Genomic DNA, 6,570 nt, shown 5'->3' with positions numbered 1-6,570 from the left:
TAGTATGTGGATGAATATTGGGGTATTTTCATCTGTAATTTGTTTTTCATAATTTGTACTATTTATTTTTATTTGCTCGGTGTTATACTACTAAGTCTGTCTGTCTGTCGCATTGTCTTATTTTCGTCTCAATTGCCTGTTTTTCTGTGTTTTTTTCTCTCCCTGTCTAAATGTTTGTGTTTTTCTCTATTTTTCGTTTATTTATCTCTTCCTCTGTCTCTTTTCATTTATTTGTCTCTCTTCTGCCTCTGTTTATTGTTTTCTTTGTCTTTTACCCTGTTTCGACCCCTTTTATGTCTGCCCTTGTAATTAACTGTGTTGTGGTTGAATGTGGGTGCGCCAGGTCCGTAGACTTGCTAGTGATAGATTCGTCTATTTTTTTTTAATTTTACAATTACTTAAGCTTTTTATCTTACCTTTTCCTCTTTATCTCTCTATCTCCCTCTATCTATCTCTCTCTGTCTGTGTGCAATTGCTTGTCTCTCGTCCCCCCCCCCCCTTGCCTTGCATCACGTATCGTCACTACACAACTGTAACAGGAACATCTTAACAGTCTGTGTGTGTGTTGTATCTCTCCCAGATGTCTCCTTAACGTGAGGGAGCCGCGAGATAGATCCCCTGTACCATCCATTACCCTCCTCTGCCTTGAACACCAGCTAGCCTCACTGAGCATTACCTGAGCATTACCTGTGTTTTTATGGTAGGAATATGACAGTATTTATTAAGGTTAGGTTAGGCTAAATGTTGTGTTACCTGAAGGTGTAAACTATAGAGATAACATTCCACAACACTCAACAAGCCTTAAGGTTATACCGAACGAAAACTCATATATTCATTATGATTTTGTCCTATATCTTGTGTGTGTCTATATGTAACAAGACTTTATCACGTGTTAGGTATTGGCCATTGTTGACTTACATACAGCCTTCCTACAGGATATCTCAGTTTAACTAGTGATCTATTGTACAAGCGATATACAAATTGCCTCGAAATGACAAACAAGACAGCGAGGAAAATGAGAAGTAAACACCGGCATCGCGGAAGTGTCCCATAAATAAGAAAATAACAGGAAACACACAACGGAAATGTATGATCACTATTGTAACTTAAAGTAACACGTACAAGAAACAAAAAGTAACACACGTATAAGAAACAAAAAGTAACACGTACAAGAAACAAAAAGTAACACGCACAAGAAACAAAAAGTAACACGCACAAGAAACAAAAAGTAACACACACAAGAAACAAAAAGTACACACGTATAAGAAACAAAAAGTAACACGCACAAGAAACAAAAAAGTAACAATGCATAAGAAACAAAAAGTAACACACGTATAAGAAACAAAAAGTAACACAATAACAAAGAAAACAAAAGTAACACGCACAAGAAAGAAAAAGTAACACGTACAAGAAACAAAAAGTAACACACGTATAAGAAACAAAAAGTAACACGTACAAGAAACAAAAAGTAACACGCACAAGAAACAAAAAGTAACACGCACAAGAAACAAAAAGTAACACACATAAACTAATTGCTGAAGACTGACAAAGAAATAATTAAAAGGAAGGAAATTATGTACTAAGGCAGGCGGTGGAGGAGTAATGTATAATATAACACTAAACTCTTCACCAACAACTACCTGACGTTCTTTTTTCTTCTTGACTTTAACTCGACAATAAAACACTTATGTAAACTACGCCAGACGAATATTCGCCCACCTTGTTGTAGCTGTGGCGGTGCTTTATGGTGCCGGAGGATGAGAGAGAGAGAGAGTTGGTAAACACAAACTTAACCCATTGTTGTACCACCACACCTTGAGTCTTGTATCGCCTTCACCACCGTAGTCTCCCTCCCTCCCTCCCTCCCTGGCCTCTTTACCTATAATAACTTGATCTCTGCACTGTAACTCCTTTATATCTATACTAACTATACATGTACCCTCATATATAATTGTCAATATCTTTTGTAATTAACTTTTTTGTCGTTCTCTTTAATTTGTTTTTACATTAATTCCTGTGTTGTCATATATTTACCTTTCTGCATTATACAGAAACCGTATTTTATTTTTCTATTTTCTATTTTTATAATAATCAATTTTAGTCTGATTTACTGATCAGTTTATCCAACAGAACTTGCAATAGTGTTTTTGAGTTCATATTACATTAAAGGTGAATCAGCGTTCATAAACACATCAACACCGGGGTAAAGAATGTACAAAGTTCTCAGGTGGTGTGAGTTATAGTGATTTCATGTATAAGTTTACTCAACCCGGGATTCACCGAGTTTGGAGAGTTGATCCGAGACAAAGTTTGGGAGGCCAACAACGGGGAATTTCCCGGTATAATTTTTTCCCCCAAACTTACGCTCTCATCACTTTACCCTACACTGTAGAAGGAGGATGATGCGGCCCAGATGTAAGACCTTCAGATGTGCACTTTTGTCTCCCGCTGTTATAGATGGTCGTAATAAACTCGTCTGAATCAAGAATCATAATTTGCATAATTTAAAGGAATTAGGGCATGTAATTCACTATGTTTCACTAGTCTTAGCTGGACAAAACTATTCAGTACTCTAGCAAGTGTATAAGCGGAGGTGTTCCTCCAGTCAGTCATCAAATTATATACAAATGATAGTTTGTTTATCTCCGCCTAAAATAAGAAGGTAAACAACAACGCTGTTCTTAAGATGACGTGAGAGCTAAAGATCATAGTTTAAATCCTTTCGGATGACCCCTGATAAATATGACCTTGACCTGAGGTCGAGCCCCACCAAAAATAATCTGGAAATTTGAATTCAATACATTTAAGTGTTTGAAGGTTCAGTAATGAAGAAAAAATGGAAAATAAAGTGTTTGGAAGTTCAGTTGATATCAAGCAGAGAGACAGGCAGAACAGACGGTCTAACAGAGACGTCAACTATTGGCTCAGTAATTACCATCCAGCAGAGTTCATCAGCCATTAAAAATCTTTATATGAATGATGTAAATATTCAAGTTTTGAAGAAAAAAATCTATGTAAATGATTTTCACGATTACATTCCATAACAGCTGAAAAACTCGACAATAATCACCCACTGAAAAAATACTAATTCACAAACCACAATGTGTGAAAGACCTTAATTTACGGTGATTAAAAACATTGCATTGAATTTTGTGTGCAACTCATGCAATCATTTACACGAGTTGCATTATTACCATGTTAATACACCGACTGATGATGTTTAGTAGCTTACATGATGATTAGTACCTACTATACCTGTCTGTGAAAAGCCCCTGAGTTAATGTAGAAAGATATTTATTTAAGATACAATAATGAGACTGAGATAAGTTTGTTTGTTTAAAACTATCTCGGCCTTACTGTTGATATATACTGTATCACAATTTGTAAATAATCCTATAAAAGTAACTCGTATAATGATGCAGTTTTTTATAATATATCTCTATATGTACAATATGTCTGTATGTTCCTAATACTTTCCATATTGTTGATGATAGCGAGCTGAGAATTGGTAGGGGGGTGCAGGTGGCCTAGGTGCTGGTCGTGCTCAGTGTATATATATATATATAATAATATATATATATATATATATATATATATATATATATATATATATATATATATATATATATATATATATATATATATATATATATATATATATATATATATAATAATATTAGTGAACCAATATCAGGACTTTAACTATGTACCAACACACACGCCAGCATAAAGTATCGTACAGCTTTTAAAAATACAGTGAACTAATGGAAGAGTGAGGTAAGCGACTTGCCTCTAAACTGTAAAATATAATGCAAACATTCCATGATAGCATTTTGTGTACAGTGTATTAAGCGACAAATCTATATGAGTCTATGGCGATTAAAGAAGCTCGGGGTGTATTATAGTCTATTGGTGGAGAGTGTAACGTGTTGTGGTGGTGTTTGTTGACCTCTGATGTGTGACGCTTGAGTGCTGACACATATTTACCGTATACATATATGTATTTGTTCCTTAAATTACCATGTTTTTTTCTCTAAGGCTGATGTGTATACTAATCGGGCTGAAATTGGGTTGAGCGGATTTTTATATATCATGGATGACGCTGCATAAGCTGCTGAAATCCAGGTGATGTGCTTCAACTGTAAAAAACAAAAAACAAAAAAACACGCAGGTGATTAGGTAGACATTCTATTTCTTGACTATTTTATGTTTTTATAGAGAGAGAGAGAGAGAGAGAGAGAGAGAGAGAGAGAGAGAGAGAGAGAGAGAGAGAATATGAAAGGCAGGACTCCAATACCCATCATCTGCGTCAGGTGGATCTCTACAACCTTGTTAATTAATTCCTTCACCTGTGCTGCGAATAAAATTTACAAAGAATATTTTTGTACCCTTAAGAATGGTCCAGTAAACACGTGTGGGTCCCTGCTGAAGGAATATTAGTTCTTCCTGACCTTGACTTTTTTTGTCCTGATTTATCTTGTCTGTTTTGTCTCCTCGTAAACATTATGGTGTGGAAAAGTTGATCGGTATATTATATTGATAGCTGAATATATACTATTTTAATAGCTACTTTGAATTTCATTTATATAAATTTTATGTACTCGTGTTTTTCTAATTTCTGTACAGTAAAATGTATATAACGATTTTACTGTACATATATTTCAATGTTGCAGGTATACAATATAGGTAGCTAGTGCAAGTGTACAAATAATGGTATAGAATAAGCCTATTCGTCCAGGGATAGCCAACAAAGCCGTCATATATTAAGTTATTCTGCCTGTTATTTCAGCTTTTCTGAGTGCTTTGCTAAATATAGTTTCATATGAAAACACACACACATATGAATTTATTTAAGGAAGTTTGTAATTTATTGCGGCTGTAAGATCAAAGTCTGAAGAGCGTACTGGTAACCTGTGTAGTAATTAACTAGTATATATCTAACACATGCTACACACACACGGACACTGATATACAACAACTGCTTAGCGTGATAATTAATGGCCTTTATTCTCGCTGCTTTGTTGTCTATATAACATGGTCTGTATATTCAAGTGCTGAGTTTACATGAATCTCAAGTGATTTACTGTAGGTACATCTAATATCAATGTACAGTAGTTAGAGCGTCAAGTATACCCCTTGTACCCTCACCTGGTCACTGGTATCCGCCTGAGCTGAGAGCAGTGCAGTAGAGTGTCTCACAACTAGAGGATAATAAGCGAGAGAGAGAGAGAGAGGGGGGGGCAAAATATAAATAAACGGTATAAAATAAAACTCAAGTACGGTCGTGATTCATGAGTGATGTTGGAATGCAGTTGATGTCAGATAAGGAACAAAAAAGGTGATCATTTAACCAGACGGCAGTAGTCTTACCGGAGAAACTAATTAAAACACGCCATCATGCTCTCATTGAACGACTCTCTCTCCCTCCCTTTGTTCATCTCTCTCTCTCTCTCTCTCTCTCTCTCTCGTTCGAATAAACCATTAACATGCAGTTACACACACACACACACACACACACACACACACACACACACACACACACACACATACACACACACACACACAGGTGCCCTCTCTCTGTCTCTCTCTCGTAAATTTCTACACAGTTTATTTTACACCATCCACCGTCGAGTCATTAACTAGCAAATCTCACCAAATCAATTTGTTGTCGTAAATTTATTTGTCGTGGGAGGCGAAACAAGTTTAATGGAGAGGAGAGTAGCTTATAAATCCTTTCAGTGGAGATGAAATTGTGTTGTTATGGCGGGCAAAAGGTCGTGTTCTGTACTGTACATCTGTTTGAGGAATATGTGAAGAGGTAACCTTTTAGTCTACCAATATTTTATGAGCTGCTCTGAAAAATTGAATAGATTTGCGAAATATATGTGAATGTGTATTATAATTAGTGAAATATATGTAAATGTGTATTATAATTTGTGAAATATATTTATATAACTTGCGAAATATATGCCTAAGTATATATTATCATTTTATTTAGATTTTTGGGTTTAAACGCAGAAATACACATTAATACAATACTAAGGTCTGCATATCATAAAGAATAGTGCGGTCGTCCCCCCTAGGAGCTGTGCAGATATTAGTGACCGATTTCCTTAACCCTTGTGGCACTGTCTCCTTGTATAGTCTCCAGCCACCACTACTGTAACAGCCAAGTGTGGTCGGAACACGTGTGAGCAAGGTTATGGTAGTACCGCTGATACACCAGACGTGACTTAGTTAATTATTTAATAAACTAGATTATATTACTTTTAGGTTGAATTACTGTTTTATTTACAAAGTTATTAAATTTTTTCTCTCTCTCTCTCTCTCTCTCTCTCTCTCTCTCTCTCTCTCTCTCTCTCTCTCAACTCCTCAAGATATAAATTTCAACAAGTTATTCTCCAGCGACATACACACAAGATATATGTATCACAGAGGCACGTCGCAAGTCCTGAAATATACAGTGAGAGGGGAGAGAACTCGGGTACAAATTGCCCCATGAAACCACATGATTGTACCGAGGCAGGAGACGCTAATTCGTGAGCAAGGAATACTAGGGGAAGAAAAGGG

This window comes from Homarus americanus, unplaced genomic scaffold (genome assembly GCF_018991925.1).
Source record: "Homarus americanus isolate GMGI-L3 unplaced genomic scaffold, GMGI_Hamer_2.0 scaffold30858, whole genome shotgun sequence".
NCBI lineage: Eukaryota > Metazoa > Arthropoda > Malacostraca > Decapoda > Nephropidae > Homarus > Homarus americanus.
This window is presented reverse-complemented; position numbering follows the sequence as displayed.